This window comes from Scyliorhinus canicula, chromosome 15 (assembly GCF_902713615.1).
Source record: "Scyliorhinus canicula chromosome 15, sScyCan1.1, whole genome shotgun sequence".
Taxonomy (NCBI): Eukaryota; Metazoa; Chordata; class Chondrichthyes; order Carcharhiniformes; family Scyliorhinidae; genus Scyliorhinus; species Scyliorhinus canicula.
Window position 1 is genome coordinate 135438619 of NC_052160.1, and position 25135 is coordinate 135463753.

The 25135-nt window shown below is 50.8% G+C and overlaps 1 protein-coding gene across 1 annotated transcript in view; it reads left to right on the forward strand.

Moving 5' to 3' along the window:
• Positions 1-25135, forward strand: part of pik3c2b (phosphatidylinositol-4-phosphate 3-kinase, catalytic subunit type 2 beta) — a 195552-nt gene that overhangs the window by 47059 nt on the left and 123358 nt on the right. The gene's annotated exons all lie outside the window — the stretch shown is intronic.

Here is a 25135-nt window from a genome sequence, read left to right on the forward strand (position 1 = left end):
GTGTAGGTCTGTGTGTGTGTGTAGGTCTGTGTGTGTGTGTGTAGGTCTGTGTGTGTGTGTGTAGGTCTGTGTGTGTGTGTGTGTAGGTCTGTGTCTGTGTGTAGGTCTGTGTCTGTGTGTGTGTAGGTCTGTGTGTGTGTGTAGGTCTGTGTGTGTGTGTGTAGGTCTGTGTGTGTGTGTAGGTCTGTGTGTGTGTAGGTCTGTGTGTGTGTGTAGGTCTGTTTGTGTGTTTTGTGTGCATGCTCGTCTAAGTGCTTTTATTTTGCTTCTGAGGAGGAGATGGTTGCAACTTAATTAGTCCAGCAGAACTGGTTTATTTTGATTTGATTCCTAAGCACAAAATAATCATCACATGTTGGAACTATTTCTGCAGCATTACCGTCCTGAAGGTTGGGGAGTGGGGAAGTTTCCATTTAAACCTATTTTGCGTCTGAGCATTAGGGTTTTCTGCAAATGCTACCATCCCACCCAATCAAGTGGCTTTTTGAAATGAGGATCTACATCCTTCCATATTCCTGTTAATGCTGAAACCTAATGTGGCATTGAGCTGCAACAGACAGGATAGTCACTAATCTCTGCTGAGTTAGCAAGCCTTAAGGTGGTCTGCGAAAAGCTACTGTTTGAGGTGAATAGCATTGTTGTGTGTGTGGGGAAGCGAGATAAACACAAGAAGGAGAAATAAGGTATGTTCACTTGGTTAGATGAAGAAGGATGGGAGGAAATTCAAGAGGAGCATAACACAGTTTATGTGCTGTAAATACAATACAAAACGGCTTAGCTACCCCTCCAGGACGAGGGGAAGGGAGGACAAAAGATTCCTAATCACTATCTTGCCCTCCCTCCCAAGACAATTCCCACATGGATGTCGGGTAAGGACAGACTAGTCGAGTGTTTTAAACTTTTTTTTCCCGGGACCCACTTTTTGCCAACTGAGCGACCTTTGCGACCCACCCAAGCCAACTTTGCGGCACACGCCGGCTGATCCTCGCGACACCCCTACATTCACTTAGCTTTAATGCAAAAGGGCAGCCTGCTTGGTCCTCACAATCTCATCTGAATCAGGTTCACGCGAGGAGAGGGTAATGCGCAGATCCGGTGCAGACTTCAGCCAGTTCCTTTGTGCCGTCTTCATCTTCATGAAATTGCAAAATTCAATCGCACACGTACAGGTTGCCATGAAGGGAGCAGCAAAGTTCCTGTTTTACTCTTCACTGGATACTCCTGGGAATTGCAATCCGGAATGCTGACAGTATCATGGGCTTTTGGCATGTTTTTAATGTGGTATCACAGGTCAGGTACAGCAGCGTAGTGTTTTCATTTGGAATCAGCTGTAGGTTAATAACTGACTCTAGGTTCTCAACCTTCGCTATAAAAATCTGAACCTTCTCCCATTTGCCAGTACTTCCCTGCGTATAACACACATGGGAAGGGATTCTCCCATCGTGCGGCTAAGTGTTGACGCCGGCGTAAAAATGGGAGGGTTTTACTCCGGCGTCAGCAAGCCTTTTGGCGCCTGATTCTCCGGGCTACAGGGGGCCAGCATGGCGCTGGAGTGGCCCACGCTGCTTCAGCTGCCGACCCCGATGCCAACTGGGCGCCGTGGGGTCCCTGCATGCGCAGTGGCACTGGCGCCAAAGCACGCATGCTCCCTTCTCCGCGCCGGCCCTAATGGCGCAGGGCTACAGGGGCTTGCGCCGAAGAAAGGAGGCCCCCAACCCGAGAGGCCAGCCTGCCGATCGGTGGGCTCCACGACCTTCCTGATATTTGGTCGCGACCTGCACTTTGGAAAACCCTGGACGAGGCTGCGATACTCTTTCTTGTACGGCAGCCGCTGACACATGGGCTGTGATTTAAAGAGGCCAAGAAGGGACTTCCACTCACTCAGCTGATCGAACTGTGACTCTGGCAAAGATGCCTGGGTAGGACTTGTTTACACTTCTTCAGCCAGCTCCTGGTGTGAATCACTCAGGCACCAGTGGATGCTGTTCAAATCTTGGGAACTGCAAATTATGAGAGCATTTAAAATAAGGGCAACGCAGTAGCACAGTGGTTAGTACAGTTGCTTCACAGCTCCAGGGTCCCAGGTTCGATTCCCCGCTGGGTCACTGTCTGTGCGGAGTCTGCAGGTTCTCCCCGTGTCTGCGTGGGGTTTCCTCCCACAGTCCAAAGACGTGCAGGTCAGGTGGATTGGCCATGTTTAATTGCCCTTAGTGTCCAAAAAGGTTAGGTAGGGTTATAGGGTGGAGGGGTGGGCTCAAATGGGGTGCTCTTTCCAAGGCTGGTGCAGACTCGATGGGCCGAATGGCCCCTTTTTGCACTGTAAATTCTATGATGATGATATATATATTGCATGGGTTATGGCTGTATGTTCAAGTCTCCCACTCTCGTGATTCCAGGAACTGGTGGAAATGGATTCCGTAAATATGTTTGAAAGGCAATTGAGCAGGTTTGCCAATTTGCTAATGAGGAACCATTAAAAGGTGATGGGGAAGAAAAGCGAGGATATGGGACTAAGCCCAACTGCAGTTAAGAGCTAGCACAGGGGCAGTGGAGCAAATGTCTTCCTTCTATGCTGTAAATTTCATATGATTCCATGAACTGGAGTAAGCTCCTGGTGTATGTTTCACCATTTTAGGGAAGAGGTATTCGAAGGGGCTGGCGTAGACTTGATGTGTCGAATGGCCTCCTTCTGTGCTGGAGGGATTCTATGAGGCAGTGGTATTGGCACTGGATTAGTAGTAATCCAGAGACCCAGGGCACCGCTCGGTGCGAATCCCACCGTGGTGGATGGTGGAATTTGAATTCAATCAAAAATGATCTGGAATTGACAATCTAATGACGGGCATGAAAACGTTATCAATTGTTGTAAAAACCCATCACACTAATGCTCTTTAGGGGAGGAAATCTGCTGTCTTTACCAGTTCTGGTCAACATGTGACTCCAAACAATGTGGTTGACCCTGAAATGGCTGAGCATCTAATCAAGGACAGTTAGCCCACATCCCATAAAATTTTTTTTTAAATCAGTTACGTCGTGATTGAGCTGTATCTTGTCCTCCATCCACCTGCCTTGGGGGCGATTCTCCAAAATGGAGACGAAGTGTCCGCGCCATCGTGAACGCCGTCGCGTTTCACGACGGTGCGAAACGAGCACGGGGATGACCGAATTCTGTCCCCCACAGGGGGCCAGCACGGCGCTGGAGCAGTTCACGCCGCTCCAGCCTCCCTTCCCGGCGCCAAATGGGTGCCGCGCCAGCCCGCGCATGCGCAGTCGGGCCGCGCCAACCTGCGCATATGCGGGCGACTTCTTCAGTGCGCCAGCCCCTACGCACCATGGCGGGGGGGGGGGTTCAGGGGCCGGCTGCGTAATAAAATAGGCCCGGAGGCGGAGAGGCCGGCCCGCCGATTGGTGGGCCCCGATCGCGGGCCAGACCCCATCGGAGGCCCCCCCCGGTGAAGGAGCGCTTTTCCCCGCCCCGCAGGCCATCCCCCAACCCTTCGCGCAGAGTTCCCGCCGGCAACGACCAGGGGTGAACGGCGGCAGCGGGACTCTGCCGTTTCTGCCGGCGCCACGTCAAAAGCGCTGGCGCAAATGGCACCGATTCTAGGAACCTCGGAGAATCGCGCGCCGGTGTCGTGGCGCAGTTGCGCTGATTTTCCGGCCCGGTGCGGGGCTCGGAGAATCGCGCCCCTTATCTCCACGTTGTTTTAGTTCTTTGTCTGGGAAATAAGCGTTCAGCTGCAGAGTTAACATTGTTAACTGAACTAGTGGCGTACTGCTTTAGGTGAGGGAGAATTCCCACACCTTTGCATGAAGGAATGTTTGCCAACATAACTGATGCTTCGGTGAAGTACTCGTGTTTTCCTGGCACGCCGTATTCTCTCGCTGTAGATTGTTATCTCCACCTGTTTGATTCAATCGGTGTTTTTTCAGTCACACGGCGGAGAGTTAATGTGTGAAATGTGCAGCTGAGGCCATGTACTAATTGTGCGAGAGGCCCAAAGGGGTGGGTCACCCTACGTGACCTGAAATGCTGGCACTTTGACCAATGTGTGCGGTCAGGTCCAGTGGTGAGAGAAAGCCTCCTCCTGACAGGATATGTGGCACTGAAAGATAAGTGTTAATTTGACTGCAAATCATACAGGGATGGAGGGTGCAACATCCTGCGTTTCAGACAGTCCCACTGAGGAGGTGGCAGAACTCAATCCTTCAGGCCTCCCTTCAATAAATATTTTTAGAGCTCGTAATCAAGATCAGTTATTGCCCTATTAGAAAGGCCTCTCTTCCCAACACTGAATCTCTCGCATCAGTATTTTTTATAATATAATCTTTATCGTCACAAGTAAGCTTACATTAACACTGCAATGAAGTTACTGTGAAAAGCCCCGAGTTGCCACACTCCGGCACCTGTTTAGGTGCACAGAGGGAGAGTTCAGAATGTCCAAATTACCTAACAGCACGTCTTTCGGGACTTATGGGAGGAAACTGGAGCACCCGGAGGAAACCCACCCAGACACGGGGAGAACGTGCAGACTCCGCACAGACAGTGAAGCAAGCTGGGAATCGAACCTGGGACCCTGGCGCTGTGAAGCAACTGTGCTACTCACTGTGCTACCGTGCCGCCCATTGAAGTGGTGGAGACGTTCAGGGATGAAATTCCTGAGTTTAGGACCTAGGCAGCTGAAGAGACAGCCCTCCAGTGGTGGAGGAATTAAAAATCGGGGGTGCACAAAGGGCCCGAAATAGAGAATTGCAAATACTTTGAAGGGTTTTTTGGGCGGGGGGAGATGAGAGATGGGGAAGGAGGACGTCACAGTGGTTAGCACTGCAGCCTCACAGCTCCAGGGTCTTGTGTTCAATTCCAACCTCAGCTGACTGTGTGGAGTTTGCTCGTGTGGTTCCGCGGGGTGCTGTGGTTTCCTCCCACACTCCAAAGATGTGCAGGTTAGGTGGATTGGCCATGCTAAAATTGCCCCTTAGTGTAAAAAAAAAAGGTTGGGTGGGGTTACAGGATTACAGAGGTAGGGTGGAGATGTGGGCTTAAGTAGGTCGCTTTTTTAAAGGGCCAGTGCAGACTCGATGGGCTGAATTGCCTCCTACTGCACTGTAAATGCGACGAGGAAGCAAAAAGGCCGTGGAGCCATTTGAAAACCAGGATAGAATTTTTCACATTGAGGGGTTGTTACAGCAATGAGCACAGGGATTATGGGTGAACAGGACTTGATAAGATTGGGGCAGCAGACATTTGGATGACCTCCAGTTTACAGAGGGTAGAATGTGGGATGCCATCCTGGATTAGTCAAGGATAGCGGTAACAGAGGCACGAATGAGGGTATCGGCAGTAGATGAACTGAGACAGAGGCAAAGTTGGGCAATGTTATCGAGGTGGAAAAAGGTTGTCCTTGGTGATGGTGCAGGTATGTGCTGAGAGGCTGGAATTGGGTCAAATGTGACACCAGGTTTACAAACCGTCTACTTCATTGCCAGGGAGGGGCAGAGTCTATAGCTAGGGGGCAGCGTTTGTGGTGACTTCAATCTCCCCCACATGTCATTGGAGAAAACTTCTGTGCTCACTATTCTGTTGGATAAACAGTCTGATTATTTACCAACAGTGCCGCAGAGAAGTGGTGGGTGCTGAGGTAGAGTTGGCCGTCATCAACCTACATGTAAAAAAACGATACAATGTTTTCTGATGATGTCGCGGCCGAGGGGCTGTATGTGGATTAAAAATGCTGCTCCTGATTTTGTGGGCAGCTGCCTAAGTGAGGCAAATGGTGGTAACCATTTGACATAATCCACTAACAAATGTGCCACTTAACAACATTTGTGGGCATTGGCTAGTTTGGGGAGACTCTTGTGTTTCCATTCTGGTCCTCCCATTCTACCTTTCACCTGAGGTTGGATAGATCGGGTCATTTCCATAAACTTTCAAGCTGTATAAAAGTTGAACCTTATTGGTTCTCTTGATCTGACAGTCGTATGATGGAAATCATTATAAGCTGCAGTCAATGTACCACTGAGAGAATTCCGGAGGCAGCCGTGTGACTATGTCTGTCGTCTGACCTTGCCAGGTGGACAAGTAGCTAAATCTCCCTCTTTCTCTTTCTCTCTCTTCCCCCACCCCCACCACCGTCTCTCTATCTGTCTATCTTCTCCAACCTCTGCCACCTTGTGATTTCCACCCTACCAACCAGATAGGAATAATTGCAGCTTGCAAGGACTTTAATGTATGGATGTTACAGTCGCACTGCCTTTCTGTCCACACCATCTCTTCTTGCTCTCTCCATGCCATCCTCTCTCTCTCTCTCGCTCCCCACCACCCTCTCTCTCTCGCTCCCCACCACCCTCTCTCTCTCGCTCCCCACCACCCTCTCTCTCTCGCTCCCCACCACCCTCTCTCTCTCGCTCCCCACCACCCTCTCTCGCTCCCCACCACCCTCTCTCTCTCGCTCCCCACCACCCTCTCTCTCTCTCTCGCTCCCCACCACCCTCTCTCACTCGCTCCCCACCACCCTCTCTCTATCGCTCCCCACCACCCTCTCTCTATCGCTCCCCACCACCTTCTCTCTCTCGCTCCCCACCGCCCTCTCTCTCTCTCGCTCCCGGTCTCTCTCTCTATCTCTCTCTCTCTCGCTCCCCACCACTCTCTCTCTCGCTCCCCACCACCCTCTCTCTCTCTCTCTCGCTCCCCATCACCCTCTCTCTATCGCTCCCCACCACCCTCTCTCTCTCGCTCCCCACCACCCTCTCTCTCTCTTGCTCCCCACCACCCTCTCTCTCTCTCTCGCTCCCCACCACCCTCTCTCTATCGCTCCCCACCACCCTCTCTCTCTCGCTCCCCACCACCCTCTCTCTCTCACTCCCCACCACCCTCTCTTTCGCTCCCCACCACCCTCTCTCTCTCGCTCCCCACCACCCTCTCTCTATCGCTCCCCACCACCCTCTCTCTATCGCTCCCCACCACCTTCTCTCTCTCGCTCCCTGTCTCTCTCTCTATCTCTCTCTCTCTCGCTCCCCACCACACTCTCGCTCCCCACCACTCTCTCTCTCTCTTGCTCCCCACCACCCTCTCTCTCTCTCGCTCCCCACCACCCTCTCTCTCTCGCTCCCCACCACCCTCTCTCTCTCTCTCGCTCCCCACCACCGTCTCTCTTGCTCCCCACCACCTTCTCTCTCTCGCTCCCCACCGCCCTCTCTCTCTCGCTCCCTGTCTCTCTCTCTATCTCTCTCTCTCTCGCTCCCCACCACTCTCTCTCTCTCGCTCCCCACCACCCTCTCTCTCTCTCTCTCGCTCCCCACCACCCTCTCTCTCTCGCTCCCCACCGCCGTCTCTCATGCTCCCCGCCTCCCTCTCTCTCTCTCTCGCTCCCCATCACCCTCTCTCTCTCGCTACCCACCACCCTCTCTCTCTCTCTCTCTCTCTCTCCCCACCACCCTCTCTCTCTCGCTCCCCACCACCCTCTCTCTCTCGCTCCCCACCACTCTCTCTCTCTCTGCTCCCCACCACCCTCTCTCTCTCTCGCTCCCCACCACCCTCTCTCTCGCTCCCCACCGCCGTCTCTCATGCTCCCCGCCTCCTCTCTCTCTCTCTCGCTCCCCATCACCTCTCTCTCATCTCGCTACCCACCACCCCTCTCCTCTCTCTCTCTCTCTCTCTCCCCACCCCCTCTCTCTCTCGCTCCCCACCACCCTCTCTCTCTCGCTCCCCACCACCCTCCCCCTCTCTCACTACCCTCTCCCTCTCCCTCTCTCACTACCTTCTCCCTCTCTCGCTCCCCACCACCCTCTCTCTCTCGCTCCCCACCACCCTCTCTCTCTCGCTCCCCACCACCCTCTCTCTCTCGCTCCCACCCTCTCTCTCTCGCTCCCACCCTCTCTCGCTCCCACCCTCTCTCTCTCGCTCCCACCCCTCTCTCTCTCGCTCCCCACCACCCTCTCTCTCTCGCTCCCCACCACCCTCTCTCTCTCGCTCCCACACCCTCTCTCTCGCTCCCACCCTCTCTCTCTCGCTCCCACCACCCTCTCTCTCTCGCTCCCCACCACCCTTCCCTCTCTCGTTACCCACCACCCTCTCCCTCTCTCACTACCCTCTCTCCCTCTCTCGCTACCCCACCCACCCTCTCTCTCTCTCTCTCTCTCTCGCTACCCACCACCCTCTCCCTCTCTCGCTACCCCACCACCCTCTCTCTCTCGCTACCCACCACCCTCTCCCTCTCTCGTTACCCACCACCCTCTCCTCTCTCTCGCTACCCACCACCCTCTCTCTCTCGATCCCCATCGCCCTCTCCCTCTCTCGTTACCCACCACCCTCTCCCTCTCTCGTTACCCACCACCCTCTCCCTCTCTCGCTACCCACCACCCTCTCTCTCTCTCTCTCTCGCTACCCACCGCCTTCTCCCTCTCTCTCTACACCACCCTCTCTATATCGATCTATTTTCTCCAACCTCTGCCCTGTACATTATTTCCTCTTTCCACCATTCTCCTCTCTGAGTTTGCTACATCTGCAGTGTTGTGCTGCAGACTGGCAGCCAGAAAATATCCAGTTGCATCATTTTGCCTCGTCGAACTGGGAAATAACAGCCACAGACCTGCTGTGATCTGATTTGGACCCTCCTCCTGCAGGTCAGAAAACCACAGATGAAGGTTATTTACGGATAGGATTCACTTCTGAAAAACACCCAGAGGGAGAAGCAGCGGATGAGCCAACGGGGAATAAAGCAAACAGCACTGCTGGCCCTGTGAGGGACTGCATATGTCTGACATCTGTGGCTGCCTCAGCATTGCCCTTTTCGTTCTCTCTCTCTTTTTCTCTTTCTCTGTCTCTCCCTCCCCACTGCCCAGTCTCCCTGCCTCTCGTGGCCTCTTCCTCTGCCTCCATCTTGCTCTCTCTGCCTCTCCCTCTCACTTTCTATCCCTCTTTTCCTTGCTCCCTCCACCCATGGATCTGTTTTACAAATCTATCATAATGCACGAGTGAAGGTGGTGGGGGAGGAGGAGAAAAAGTGAGAGGAGACGGCAAAGACAAACAGGTGATAGGGAAAGAGAATGAAACAAAGGGCAAGGAGAGTAATTCAGGAAAATTAATAAATAACAAGAAATTCCCACAAGAAATTATTACTGTGACTTTTAGCATTTGAGTAATCCATGAGACAATGATAAGTATAAGAATAATTGTTTGTTATCCTCCAATGCTGGAGACGAGGTTTGGAAAGGGTTTCAGGGCACTTGAATGGCAGCACAGTGGGGCAGCACGGTAGCACAGTAGTTAAGCACTGTTGCTTCACAGCTCCAGGGTCCCGGGTTCGATTCCCGGTTTGGGTCACTCTGAGCGGAGTCTGCACCTTCTCACTGTGTCTGCGTGGGTTTCCTCCGGGTGCTCCGGTTTCCTCCCCCAAGTCCCGAAAGGTGAATTGGACATTCTGAATTCTTCCTCAAGTGTTCCCGAACAGGCGCCGTAGTGTGGCGACTAGGGGATTTTCACAGTAGCTTCATTGTAGTGTTAATGTAAGCCTACTTGTGACAATAAAAATTATTAGAACATACGTACAGTGCAGAAGGAGACCATTGAGCCCATCGAGTCTGCACCGACCCACTTAAGCCCTCACTTCCACCCTATCCCCGTAACCCAATAACCCTTCCTAACCTTTTTGGACACTAAGCGCAATTTATCCTGGCCAATCCATCTATCCTGCACTTCTTTGGACTGTGGGAGGAAACCGGAGCACCCGGAGGAAACCCACACAGACACGGGGAGACCGTGCAGCGTCCGCACAGACAGTTGCCCAGCGGGGAAATCGAACCTGGGACCCTAGTGCTGTGAAGCCACAGTGCTAGCCACTTGTGTTACCATGCTGCATTATTATCTTTATAATAATATTATAAAGATTATTGAGTTTTAATAGCATTGTACATTACTAGGAAGATGCAGATTCAGCCATGACTGCAGTTGATTTTATGAAGGGTAATAATCTTATAAATAAAACCAGCTGACCATGCCTTTCAATCATGAAAAATAGATCTACAATCTTTTCACTAACACACAGGCCTTTGGGGTTAGTTCAAATGAGAGTAATGACTGAGTGTGTTTTGGCTGCAGCATGGTACATTGTGGTGGAGCTGGAAACTGAAGGCGTCAGTGCCATTGACTCCCTTTCGAGAGTTGGTGGTTGGTTTGCATTACAAAGGGAAGTATTTTTCTACATTGCTGACATGCCAGAACACCCTAGTTGTGCCCTGAGCAATCTTTGTGATGAAAATAACGTGGCCTGACCAGGTCGAGAATCGGAAAATAGATTGGCAGCTGGATTCCTCTGCAAATCCTAAGAGCTTTAATCATTTGCGGATCAATGATAAAGCCCACTGCATGTAAGGTTTGATACGCCAGAAATACAGTGTGTGCATTGCTACGTCTAGTCCAATTTCGATGTTGCAGTCGCCGTTTCCTCTTACTCCGATGTGCCAGTCACCTGCTTTCCTCATTTTAATTCTATGATTGGTGCTCAATGCAAGACTGGAGTTCAAATGTGTTTCTGTTCCTCTCGAACAGTGTTCTTCAAACTTGTTTTCCGGGGATCCATTTTTGCCAACCGGCCTACCTTTGGGACCCAACCCGGCCGACCTTCGTGACGCACACAGGCCGACCTCCGCGTCCCAACCCGGCCGACCTTCGCGACCCATACCGGCCGACCTTCGCGACCCAATCCGGCCGACCTTCGCGACGCACACCGGCCGACCTGCGTGACCCACGCCGTTCGACCTGCGCGACTCACCATTTTCTCTTGACTTGTTTGCTGCTGACAAAAATGGAGGAAATGGTTTTGGGTTCCTTTAGCCCTCGTACAAGCTCCTCCCATGGAACCTGTTGGATGAAGGTGAAGCCTTCCAGTGTCGGAAAGTATGGAGTCTCCATCTGTCCAAAATTCTGCATTTTTTTTCCTGTAAACTTTTACCAAATAAAAGCCCCCCCGAACTGAAAATAAAATGAAGAAAATGAAAATTAAATGAATAAAATAAATGAGTTAAATGAATAAAACCCCCCGAACTTGTAAAACAAAAAGCTGCGACAGTTTAAAAAAAAAAGTGGCTGCACTGCACCTGCGTGCCCGATCATCGGTGCGTATGGGCATAGTTTTGCGCATGTGCGCCGATGGTCTAGCACACATGTGCAGTGCAGCCCCAATTGTTTTACATGTTCGCGGCCATTTTGAAGGCCACTTGCCGCCGCCGTTATTAGCAGCCGGCTGCTGCGGCTGTTGCGCGATCAGGAGTGCCACGACGGACGGCTCTGCGACCCTCCCAACACCCACCCGCGACCCACCCGCGGGTCACGCCCCCGAGTTTGACAATGCCTGGTCTGGAACTCTGGTTGTTGCAACAGCTTAGAACTATACAAATTACATCACGAAGGGAGGACATTCGGCCCATTGCCCTGTACTGATGTTAACTCATCAACTGGAACCATCTACTCCAATCTCAATTTTTCTGCTCTTTCCTCGCACTACTCTTGCTTTTCAAAATCCTGTCCCATTCATTTTAACTGTGCCTCAATAGTCATTTGGGGCAAAGCATTCCATGTTCCAGGAACCCCCTGTGCAAAACAAAGAGCAATCCTGAGTTTACATAGAACATATACAGTGCAGAAGGAGGCCATTTGGCCCATCGCGTCAGCACCGACCCACTTAAGCCCGCACTTCCACCCTATCCCCATAACCCCATACCTCTCCTACCCTTTTTGGCCACTAAGGGCAATTTAGCATGGCCAATCCACCTAACCTGCACGTCTTTGGACTGTGGGAGGAAACCGGAGCACCCGGAGGAAACCCACACAGATACGGGGAGAACGTGTAGACTCCGCACAGACAGTGACCCAGCGGGGAATCGAACTTGGCGTTGTGAAGCCACAGTGCTAGTCACTTGTGCTACCGTGCTGTCCACTTGTTTCTGCTTGTTTCTGATTCATTGACCACTGGAAGAAATCCTTCACTTTTTGATGTCAAAACTATTCATTCTTTTGAAAACTCTTATCAGACCCCAATTAAGTATTCTCTATTCGAGTGGAAAAGCTACTAATTTTTCAACCCTTTTTTTTAAGTATAACCTCTCCATCCTTGTCAAAAATCATCACAGTTCCGGTTCCAAGACTCCAACAATCTAGAATGGGATGCAGTACTCCAGATGAGGGCTTCGCAGTGAGAGGTCCGGGTTCAGCATCTTTTGTGTTCTGTATACAGAAAATTCAGAACAGTGTTTTGTTCATATGTTTTTTCTGCCTGAAATAACACCTTTTGAGACCTATCGACTGCATACCTTGATCTCGCTGTTCCTCCACCCTGGTACGAGACCAACAATCTGAGGAAGTGCTGCCTTTTATTTCTCCTTGAATAATAATAATCTTTATTAGTGTCACAAGTAGGCTTACATTAATGCTGCAATGAAGTTACTGTGAAAAGCCCCTAGTCGCCACATTCCGGCGCCTGTTCTGGTACATTGAGGGAGAATTCATAATGTCCAATTCATCTGACAAGCGCATCTTTCGGGGCTCGTGGGAGGAAACCGGAGCACCCGGAGGAAACCCACGCAGACACAGGGAGAACGTGCCGACTCTGCAGACAGTGACTGAAGCCGGGAATCGAACCCGGGACCCTGGTGCTGTGAAGCAACAGTGCTACCGTGCTGCCCTAATGCATCTGCCACCTATCTAACTGCCCTGCCAACCTGCCTGTGCCCTCCTGCATTCTTCTTTCATACACACTAATTTGGAAGCAACAAACTTGTGTCATTCTTTTCCTACTCTTATCCAGATTAACATAACTGGGGAAAGAAAGAGATCGTCCCAGGAGCCCTCCATTACCTATCCAAAAGAAATGTACCTTTTCTCCCATGTTGTGGCTTGGCATTCCCCTCTCAATGCAGCTGTGTTCTCTTTAATACCATATGCTTTCATGCAGAGAGCCTTTTTATGTGGTATCTTATCCAACCATCATCCGAAATTCCAGTTACAACATCCACCGCAATTTATAAAGGCACTCTACAATTTTCTTACAAAATTCAATTAATCGAGCATGATGTCCATTTGAAAATTAGTGCTGCTTTTTCTTGACTAGCTCAGACGAACAAATCTAGCTCAGACGAATGGACATGCGAATTAGGGCCTGGTGTAGGCCCCTCGGGCCTGCTCCGTCATTCAATAAGATCATTCTGATCTGATTATAACCTCAACTCCACATTCCTGCGCACCCCCAATAACCTTTCACCTCCTTGTTCATCAAGAATCTATCCAGTTCTGTCTTCAAATTATTAAAAATTCAGCTTCCACTGCCTTTTGAGGAAGAGCGCCAGGGACTCTCAACACGCGAGAGAAAATAATTCTCCCCATCTCTGGCTCAAATGAGCGACCCCCCTTATTTTTAAACAGTGACCCCTCGCTTTAGATTCTCCAAAAAGAAAAAAAAACGTCTTCTCCACATCCACCCAGTCCATACTTCTCAGCATCTTAAAGGTTTCGATCAAGTCGCCTCTGACTCTTCTAAACTCTAGTGCATACAAACCTGACCTCTCCAAACCTTTCCTCATTGGACAACCCGCCCATTCCCAGCATTTGTCTAGTAAACCATCTCTGGACTGCTGACAAATTTACATAATTTCCTAAATAAGGAGACCAATGCTGTGCACGATACTCCAGATATGGTCTCACCAATGCAATTTAAAATTGAAGCATAACCTCCTTACTTTCGGAACCCATTCCCCTCACAGTAAATGATAACATTCTATTAGCTTTCCTAATTACTTGCTGTGCCTGTATATTAAGATTTTGTATTTTATGCACTAGGGCACCCAGGTCCCTCTGCATCTCTGAGCTCAGCAATCTCACCATTTAGATAATAAGCTTTTTTTGTTCTTCCTGCCAAAATGGGCAATTTCACATTTTCCCACAGTATATTCCATAGCTCATGGCTGGGATTCTCCGAAATCCCAGCCACGTATTAACGCCGGCGTAAACACCTGAGGGTGTATGCCGGCTTTAATGGACCTCCTGGCCCAGCAATTCACCGGTCTTTAGGGGGCTAGCATGGCGCTGAAAGGCGGCCCTGCGCTGCCGGCACGGGTTTGCGCATACGCACGCCGGCCGTCTCCGCTCCGGAGCATGCGCGTGGTTGCCGTCTCCGTGTCGGAGCATGCGCGTGGTGGCCGTCTCCGTGTCGGAGCATGCGCGTGGTGGCCGTCTCCGCTCCGGAGCATGCGCGTGGTTGCCGTCTCCGTGTCGGAGCATGCGCGTGGTGGCCGTCTCCACGCCAGCGCATGCGAGCGGTTGCCATCTCCACGCCAGCGCATGCGTGTGGTTGCCGTCTCCGCGCCGGCGCGGAGCAACAGGGGACCTAACAACTGGCCACGCAGAAGGAAGCCCCTCCAGATTGCGGCCGCCCGCCGAACGGAAGCTCCCGATCGCGGACCTGGACCCCGCAGAGGCCCCCCCCCCCCCCCCCCCCCCCCCCCCCCCGGAGTCAGGACGTTCACTACAGCAGCGGGTCCAAGTCCAGCAGGGTGGTATACAGGTTGGAACCACGCCAGTGGGACTCGGCGAAATGCATCGGGAGATCGGCCTGTCGCCCGTGGAGAATCGCCATGGGAGCCTATTTCAGCTGCCTCCGACTGGCGCCGCGGTGACCGCGTGGGCACAATTGCCGCCGATTCTCCGGTCGCGTCACAGCATCAGAGCGGTGTGGCGGGCATTTTCCACACCCTCGCAAATTCTCCGACCCAGCGTGGGCCCGGAGAATCCCACCCCACGTCTTTCTAAATGTTCACTGAGGGCACTAATACCATCCCATATTGAGAGTCCTGGAAGGTGACTGACAATGAGAGTAAGACCTAACTGTCTCAACATGTTCCAATTTCTAAATGGGATCAGCCTTCCACTACACGGTGATATCACTTCCTCTTCCTTCATCTGTTCTCAACACTTCATCTGTGAATCGAATACTAAACTGCAGCTAAATTCAATATTAGGACCAATACAAAGCTTGCAAGTATTATATTTTAATGCTTCAAGATTCTTCTGTAATCTGACTCTATTCTCTTTTTATTATTTTGAGTGCCGTACCATGTGCAATAAAGAATATTAGCTCATGATTTCATTAGTTTACCCGCAACGGATGGAATATCTGACTTTGAATCAAAGTTCATCTGTCTATAACTGGCACAAGATTAAATGAGTGAACTTTAAATGTAGTTTCAAGAGTTGAAGTCAGAAGGGTCTTTCCACACCCGTCTCAATCAACTGGAAGGTGGTTTCTATGTCACAGGTTCTATGTAAACGCTGTGAGAGAAGGTTTTATCAGAAATGCACAGCATTGGTCTGCACTTGTTAAATAACACTTGGATTGTTGGCAATTTGTGTTTTTGTTAATTAATTAGTTCATGCTGTTTTTTATAAACCAGAAATTTGTTAGGTTTCTGGGCTGAACACAAGGGTTGCCAATTTTCACTAAGTGTATTCCTGGAGGTTTCATCAGATGACTTTGCCTCACTTTCCAGCCATTGGTCGGCCAACATGTCCATCCGCGTGGCATACTGCCTTCCTAAACCAATTGGAAAGCAAAGAGCCTATTGACCCAATTGGATGATACTTGACTCTTCAGTCGGAACAGCCTTTCAATCCCCCCCCCCCCCCCCCTCCATTTTCAACATTCTTACAACTGGTGAAGAGAAATGCTGAAAGAAAATTTTTAAAATATGTATATATTTTAATGTGGCAGTGATTTTTCTCCAGTGCCCTGGATCTTCAATTCCCTGAGATTCGAGGCCAACACTGGAGACTTGGCACCCCGACTGAATGCGATTGCATTTAGAGGTGAATTCAGGCGCCATCAATTTTCACGTGCCACTCTTTTTGTCCAGTGTTCAGAAAGACCCGTGAATTGATTGAGGCAAAGTGAGCGGTGGGGGGGGATGTTTATTGGAAAGAACGGTAGTTTGCAAATTACAAAATTCTCTTGGAAATTTTATTCTGTTTCTTGGCTCGAAGTAAATTGTAAATATATTGGTTGCAATAAAATTCCAGCGCTCCTTCACCACATTTTAAAAATAATGAAAATATGGGGAACCTATTACATGAGGACGGTGTCCTTTTAAAAATATGCATTGAATGATGGGTGGGGCTGAGGATATGTTCTTTTGCTTTCAATTTCCTGTAACGTAAGTATTGTGACGCAGTGTCTCACCCCACGCAGTATCCAGGCACTGAGCTATTGTTCTGAGATTGATTGCTGCTGGGTTAGATCAGTCTATTGACCCTGTGTTCTCGGATTTCTCAGGCTTGCCTCACCCAGGCTCAGCTGGTGCATCGGCCCAAAGCCATTAAAATGCCTGATAATTGGAGGAACACACCTGCTTACGATCCGGTCCTTGCCCATTTTATTCGCCTTCCTGTACAGTTTTTAACATGTATATGACTCATAGTACCAGACCTTGCCCTTATATTTAATTTTAAAAGGTAATTTGGTTGTATTTGCAAGCAATTTGTGTAATTTTTTAAAAAGATCCAAGCGTGTGCCGTATTATTTAAATTTGAAAACACCTCGAAGAAATGGCCAGTGCTGCTATCATTTTAGTTGATGGGAGTAGTAGAACATAGAACATGCAGTGCAGAAGGAGGCCATTCGGCCCATCGAGTCTGCACCAACCCCTCACTTCCATCCTATCCCCGCAGCTGATGTGACCATCAATTCACACGAGACAGAGAGTTGACTTTTTTTTTTATAAATTTAGATTAGCCAATTATTTTTTCCAATTAAGGGGCAATTTAGCGTGGCCAATCCACCTACTCTGCACACATTTTTGGGTTGTGGGGGCGAAACCCACGCAGACACGGGGAGAATGTGCAAACTCCACACGGACAGTGACCCAGAGCCGGGATCGAACCTGGGACCTCAGCGCCGTGAGGTGGTTGTGCTAACCACTAGGCCACCGTGCTGCCCTAGAGAGTTGACTTGAACAGTGGCTTTAATCAACTAGAACAGTGCCTGCCTGTGACTTCTGCAATGAGAACCGCCTACAGGGCAGCTGCTCTATATACCTCCCCTCAAGGGGGCGGAGCAAGGGGCGGAGCCCACAAGGGTACCAACAATGATGCAAGCAGTGTAATACAATACAATGGTCCATAGGTGGAGCCCACAAGGGCAACAACATAGCACAATGGAATACATTGGTGATTGGTTGCCATAATAAGTTCACCACACAGCCCAATAGCCCCTCCTAATCTTTTTGGACCCTAAGGGGCAATTTAGAATGGCCAATCCACCTAACCTGCACATCTTTGGATTGTGGGAGGAAACTGGAGCACCCGGAGGAAACCCACGCAGACAACGAGAGAATGTGCAGACGTCGCACAGGCAGTGACCCAGCGGGGAATCGAACCTGGGACCCTGGCGCTGTGAAGACACAGTGCTATCCACTTGTGCTTACCGTGCTGCCCTAATGTTGCAAAATGAATTCCGTTAGAATTAGGATGTGACAAGAAACACATGTCAGACACACTCCTGGCTGACAGGCAGCGTTGGAAGGAACCCTTCACCAAAATAGCCCGAAGTGGAGAAACAGGAAAACCTCGAGTTACATCGCTGAGAGCAAACTAAAGCCAGGCGTCCATAATGAAAGGAGCGCATGACTATCCTGGGCATCCCTCCCTCGTCCTGCCCCATCTGTTACAGAGACTGTAGATTGCGCTTTAGACTCGGTCATTTTTAGTGTGGAAGCAAGTCATTCTGAACCCTGAGGGGCTGCCAAAGGGAGAACGATTAAAGGAGGTTGTTTTTGTCCAGTGTACAGTGCTAACCACTGTGCTACAAATGGCAAAAAGCTGCTTTGCCATTCAACAAGATCATGGGTGATCTTTGACCTCAACTCCATTTTCTCATCCAATCCCCACATTTTTTCCAGCACTTTATTTTTATTTCAGATTTCCAGCATCTGCGGTATTTTTATTTTAAAAAAAAATATTTTTATTAAAGATTTAAATTGTACATTTTACCATACAACAAATCCTCAAAATCTGATACGTTACAGAGTGAACATTATTCCACATATCTGAAATATGTACAGCGAAAATTCATGCAATGGTTCAAGGTATCAGTCACTGTCGTCTGTGTCTCCTCTCTCACGGATAATGAAACAATGCCAAAAAGAATAGAGGATCTCAGGATAATAGGGTAACAGGATACAACCATGAGCACATGGACCTAGGGCGCATGACCTCCTCCACTGGTCAACGGAAACAGAGCTACACAATATACAGGATCCCTTATGGGGTTAAAATACAACCAACTGGACCGAACACATCATCCCGTAACCTCCAAGCAATGAAAGAATGTTCCAGAAAAAGGGAACAACAGGCTACCGCCATTGACTCAAGACGTAGCTTGGCAGTGCACACTCTCTCATACGGGAGTCAGTGAGCCAAGGATTCTTACACCAAACCAAAACTCGCAACACAACAGACCTCGCTCCTCTCCAGCCAAATCTGAGGCACTTTACAGGCTCCACCATCAAACTATTTTCTGCCAACCAGGACACCCCACCAACTAGGAGAAGAAGAATCGTCAAGCTGAGCCCCCACCAAGGAAACTGCCCTATCGACCGGCAGGATTCTCTTCCCCACTTCATCAATTGTCTTCAGAGTATCTCACAGTTCATCAATGTGAGCACCAATAGTCTGTGGGAGGAAGCCGGGACCACCGTTCACACCTTCACTCACAGTGGCAGCCAACAGTCTCGACGCCAACGCCGTCACGAAGGACAGCTGACCAGCCAAGCCGCCACCGCGAACCGGGCCCCATCCCGACTGCCTCAATCAAATAATGATTTTCCTGACTTAACTCGTCTCCCCTTCGCCAAACCTTAGGGCGGAATTGTCCGCAGGGGGCAGAATTCGTGAAGGCCGTCGTGAACTCAGCCGAGGTTCACGACGGCCTCGGAGCCCGCTCCCCGCACCTAATTCACCCCCATCCGGGGTGCTAGGAGCGGGCCTCCGTCTTTCTCGGCAGCGACCTCGTCACGCCGAGAATGTGAAGTCATCCGCGCATGCGCGGGTTGCCGGTTCCAACCCATGCGCGGATGACTTCATCGCGCAGACGGCACGAACCCGCGCATGCGCGATGGCCGTCTTTCTCCTCAGCCGCCCGGCAAGACGTGGCGGCTTCATCTTGCAGGGCGACGGAGGGGAAAGAGTACGCCCGTTGTGGACGCTGGCCCGACGATCGGTGGGCACCGATCGCGGGCCTGTCCCCTCCCGAGCACAGTCGTGGTGCTCCCGTCCCAATCGGGCCCCTAACAGGCATCTGGCGCCCATTTCACGAATGCAGCGACCAGGTGTGGTTGCTGCCATGGTGAAACGGGCGTGAAGGGCCGCCACTCGGCCCATCGGGCTCAGAGAATCGCCGTTCGCCGTAAAAAACGGCGAGTGGCGATATTTCGGGGGGGGGGGGTGGGGGAGAATTGCTGGGAGTGCCAGGGGGGCGTAAAAAATGTCGGGAGGCCCTCCCGCGATTCTCCCACGCCACGTGGGGAGCGGAGAATTCCGCCCTTAGTCTCTCAGGAGTAGAGCACAGATTATGCACATTCGGATCGGATAATTATGGAATGTGCATCAGGATTAGACTAAAGGATTAAAAGATGAGCAGTGCCAAAACTCCTGGACCTGAGATGCTCCCACGCTAACATCTGCAGTATTTTGTTTTGAATCCCCATGTTCCTTTGTTCCTGGCGATCTGAAAGTTGATTTGTCCCGATCTTGAATATATTCAACAGAATATTCTCGGGTCTCTGGGTAGAGTTGTCTAGGCGCAAAATAGGCTATAATTAATGCAAAAGGCAGGCTCAACATGTCCCAGAGGTGTGCCATCGGCCATATTGCGGACCAGGCATCCAGGACTGGAGCTTGCTACAGGTGCCGTGCACTTTGCATGTGCAAATTGGAGTCTCGCCTGCTTTAAAACCCCTTTGCAAAATTGGGCTACGCAGAATGCAGATGGGAAAAATAACTACTCGACCACTTGAGGCACTGGATATTGGGCAGCATTATATGGGAAAAGTACACTCAGATCAAAGCCTTGTAACATTGGTCGGAATTTTCATCCTCAAGGCAGGTAGTGGGAGTTGGGAAAGGTCCAGGCTTGGACCACCCGCCTCCAGCGGAAGTGCCCACAATGGTGGGGGTGTGATTCTCCGGTCCGCCAGCCGCCCTTTCCACCATGTTGTACCCCCAACAGCAGTGGGATTCTCTGTTCCTGCAGCTGGCCAGTGGGGTTCCTCATTGTGGCCACCCCACATCGCCGGGAAACCCACGGGCATGGGTGCGCTGCCAGCGGATTGGAGGATCCCACAGACGGAGGATTCCACTGGGGATCTTTGTTGTCGAAGGGTAGCTGTGAGCTGGAGTCAGGCCAGCAGACGCAGAAGGTCCACCTCAGTGCTGTGGGATTTTGTCCCAGTTAAAGTCATAACATACAGGCCTTCCAGCCTCCCCATCCCCTGTCAGCATACATAGGCATAAAACATACAGTGCAGAAGTAGGTCATTCGGCCCATCGATTCTTCACTGACCCACTTAAGCCCTCACTTCCACCCTAACCGAATAACCCTTCCTAACCTTTTTGGTCACGAAGGACAATTTATCATGGCCAATCCACCTAACCTGCAAGTCTTTGGACTGTGGGAGGAAACCGGAGCAGCCGGAGGAAACCCACGCAGACATGGGGAGAACGTGCAGACTCCGCAGACGGTGGTCTAGCAGGGAATCGAACCTGGGACCCTGGCGCTGTGAAGCCACAGTACTAACCATTGTGCTATATCTGGGCCCTTCACCAAGCGTTCATGATGAGGCTTGGCAGAGAGCCCAGATATCAGTTACTGTAGTTTGAGGATGTTTATGTTTCTATTCTGCTTTTGAAACAGCTGTAGGACCGATCTGTGATAACCACCGATTCGCTGTGAGGGGGGGGGGGGGGGGGGGGGGGGGGGGGGGTTTGGACGGGGGCTTTAGGAGGTGGCAGCGGGCAGGGATTGAGGGATTTCAAGACCTTTTCATTGAGGAGAGTTTCCCGAGTTTGGAGGAGCTAAAGGAGGAGTTTGAGTTGCCGGGGGGAATGGGTTCCGGTAGTTACAAGTGCAGGATTTTGTCCAGAGGCAGGTCCCGGGCTTCCCTCGCCTCCCACTAAGGGGGATACAGGATAAGGTGATGTCAAAAACCGGGGTCAGGGAGGGGAGGATCTCGGAAGTATATAAGGACTGATGGAGTGGGAAGGGTTTCCAAAAGGGGAGGAAGAGTTGGGAGTGGAGTTGGAAGTCGGGTTATGGGAGGAGGACCTGAGGAGAGTCAATGCATCCTCGTCGTGTGCCAGGCTTGGCCTGATCCGGTTCAAGGTGGTCCACAGGGGTCATAAGACTGTGCCCTGGAAGAGCAGGTTTTTTGATGGAGATGGAGGACACATGTGGGCGGTGTAGGGGAAGTCCTGCGAACCATGTGCATATGTTTTGGGCGTGTCTGAGGCTGAGGGGATTTTGGCTGGGATTTTCGGATGTCGTGTCAGAGGTCCTGGAAGGGAGGGTGACTCCAAGCCCAGAGGTGGCAACATTTGGACTATCGGAAGATTCGGGAGCCCGGGGGGGGGAGAGGACGACATTTTGGCCTTTGCCTCCCTGGTGGCCCGGAGACAGATTTTGCTGGGATGGAGGGACTCGGAGCCCCCAAAGTCGGGGTTTGGGTCAGCTACATGGCAGGGTTTATTAGGCTAGAGAAAATTAAGTTTGCCGTTAGTGGTTCACTATCTGGGTTCGCTCGGAGGTGGCAGCCGTTCATCGACTTCTTCAAGGAAAGTTGACCGTCAGCTGGGGGGGGAGAGGAGGGAAGAGGAGACATGGAAGTGACAAATAAGGGTAGGAAATCTAATGAAAGGAGAACCATGGGATGGAGTAGGTACATGGACCATGGTAATTAGGGTTTGTGCTTCGCGGGGGGTGGGCGGAGAGATGGTGGGGGGGGTGTTTGGTATGTTTTTGTGTGTGCTGGATCTCTTTGTTTACAATGTTAAAATTATAAATGCCTCAATAAAATGTTTTCTAAAAAAAAGAAACAGCCGTAGGACCAAGTGTGTGGCAATATTAATTCATAAAAAAGTTCAGTTTTCTGCTTCTAAGATCTTGGCCGACCCCAAAGGCAGACATGTTATTGCCTGTGACTCTCTGGTGGGCACTCCGGTGATTCTGGTTAACATCTATGCCCCGAACTGGGACAATAAGAATCTACTGGCCTCCCTCCCCGATTTAGATTCGCATCAGCTTATTTTTGGAGGTGGGTGTGAGGTGGTGGGGGTGTGGGGGCGTGCCATGGAGATTGGACACAGCGTTGTTGGTGGACAAGAAATTTTGCGAGCGCATGTCCACTACCATTGGGGATGATATAAAATGTAATAAAAATGTGTCTTTTCCCCCCTCCACGCTCTGGGAGCCCTCAAGGTGGTCTTCGGGGAGGGGAGATTATCTCCAACAAAGTGCACTCGATGAAGCCTGCAAGGGCAGAGCAGCAGAGGCTGGTGGACTCCATTCTTCAGGGGAGCCACCAGTACTCACTTGCCCCAACCCCGGAGTTGCTGGCAAGTAGGATAAAGCTGCAGACACAATTTGCAGAGCGGTGGAGCAGCTGTGAAGCTCGAGGGTCATGTTTTATTAAATACGGGGAGAAAGCCTTTTGGCTCACCAGCTAAGGGGCAGGTGCGTTCCCGGGAAATCGGACAGGTACAGCGACTCGAGCAGTAGCCTGGTTTCTGCCCTTCCTCAGGTTAATGTGGCTTTTGAATCGTTCTATCAGGGTCTTTCTCGAAGGAGCCTCTGGCGGAGGGATCGGGTCTGACTGACTTTTTGGGCAGCTTAGCCATGCCAGCGATAGAGAGGAGCGAGGAGTTGGAATTGCTGTTGAGCCCAGATAAAATTATAAGATGCATTGGGCTATGCAGACTGGCAAAGACCCTGGCCCGGATGGCTTTCTGATTGAATTCCCTAAGAGGTTCGCGGAGCAGTTGGTGCCTTTAATTCTGTACATCATTAATTATGCCTTATCCCAGGTTTCATGGCTCTACCCTCACACAGGCCTCTATCTCCTTGATTCTAAAGAAAAAAAAATACCCAAAACAGAGTGGGTTGGATCGACCCATCTCGCTCTTGAATGCGGATGGGCGGCACGGTAGCACAGTGTTTAGCACTGTTGCTTCACAGCTCCAGGGACCCGGGATCGATTCCCGGCTCGGGTCACTGCCTGTGCGGAGTCTGCACGTTCTCCCCGTGTCTGCGTGGGTTTCCTCCGGGTGCTCCGGTTTACTCCCACTTGGCTTGGCATAGCGGTATGAGTTGGGTAACGGGGTTTGGCGGAGAGTCTTAGCTTGGAGCTGGAGGCATGAGGAAGACTTTTCGAACTGAACTTTGAAAAGGTTCCACCTCGCAGGCTAGTGTTCACGGTTTCTCTGAGGAGTTGTGAAACACGAGTCATTAAAATCCTGCCCCAACTCCATGAAAATCAAAGAGAGTAGGGCATCCCTCTCTTTTGGAATGTAGCTATCCAGGTCAGCAGTGTTAGGTGCGGTCTTTTGATAGGAATGAGCTCATACCATTTAATGGCATTCCTGAAAATCAGAAAGCCTGCGATTGGGGTCGGAAATCCTGGAATCGGGACCAGTTACCATTTTAAAAGCCGTCTCAATGCAGTTGAAAATTCATCCCAAAATGGGGGTTGTTTCACTATGGGGAGTATAAAGTGAAGTCTGCCTTCATTCTCTCCATGGACTCACGGTTTGCTATTTCCGTAAGTTCCTTCAGCTACACAACCCTAGAATATCTGCTCTTCTGTGAATCTGGTCTGTGAGCATTCTCAATATTCATTTTTCCACCACTGGTGGCCAAGCCTTCAGTTGCCTGAACCCTAAACTATGGAATTCCCTCCCTCAACTTCTCCATATCACTACCTCTCTTGGCTTTTCCTAGGATCCCTACAGTGCAGAAGGAGGCCATTTGGCCAATCGAGTCTGCACCGACCCTTCAAAAGAGCACTCGACCCGTTTTCACCCGCCCTATCCCTCTAGCCTAACCTGCACATCCCTGGACTAGTAAGGGGCAATTTATCATGGCCAATTCACCTAACACACACATCTTTGTGCACAGCTTCTTTAAGATGCTCCTTAAAACCTTCCTCTTTGATCAACTTTTGGCCATCTGACCTCATCACTTATGTTGCTCAGTGTCATATTTTATTTGACAGCTGTCTTGTCAAGCACCTTGGGATGTTTCACTTTAAGAAAGCAATATGGGGCAGCACGGTGGCGCAGTGGTAGCACTGCAGTCTCACGGCGCCGAGGTCCCAGGTTCGATCCCGGCTCTGGGTCACTGTCCGTGTGGAGTTTGCACATTCTCCCCGTGTCTGCGTGGGTTTCACCCCCACAACCCAAAGATGTGCAGGGTAGGTGGATTGAACACGCTAAATTGCCCCTTAATTGGAAAAAATGAATTGGGTACACTAAGTTTATTTTAAAAAAAGAAAGCAATATAGAAAGCACTTTAAGAAATCTGTGTGTGTGTGTGTGTGTGTGTGTGTGTGTGTGTGTGTGTGTGGTGTGTGTGTGTGTGTGTGTGTGTATATATGCATATGCAGGCCGGAATTCACCAGCTGCTGCGATTCACTTTTCCCGCCTGCAGCGCATCCTTGCCTGTGGTTTTCCTGGCGGCGTGGGGTGGCTCCTATGGGAAATCCCATTGACAAGCGGCGGGAAGACAGAATTCCACCGTCAACGAATGGCGTGTCAGTCCGGGGGGGGGGGGGGGGGGGGGTGGGTGGGGGAGGTGGGGGGTTTCCCAGCAGCGTGGGGCAGCCCCACAATGGGAAACCCCATTGACCAGCCGGCATAACGGAGCGTCCTGCCGGCGGGGTGACAGAGAAATGTGGCGCGGCGGGACGGAGAATCCAGCCCACTGTTTTTGTTGCATTAGCCGAAAGCACATTCAGCAGTAGTTTTCGAAAAGGAATTGGATATATGTCAGAAAGGAAGATATTTGCAGAGCAATTGGGAAAGAACAGGAGAGTGTTGACCAATTGCCAG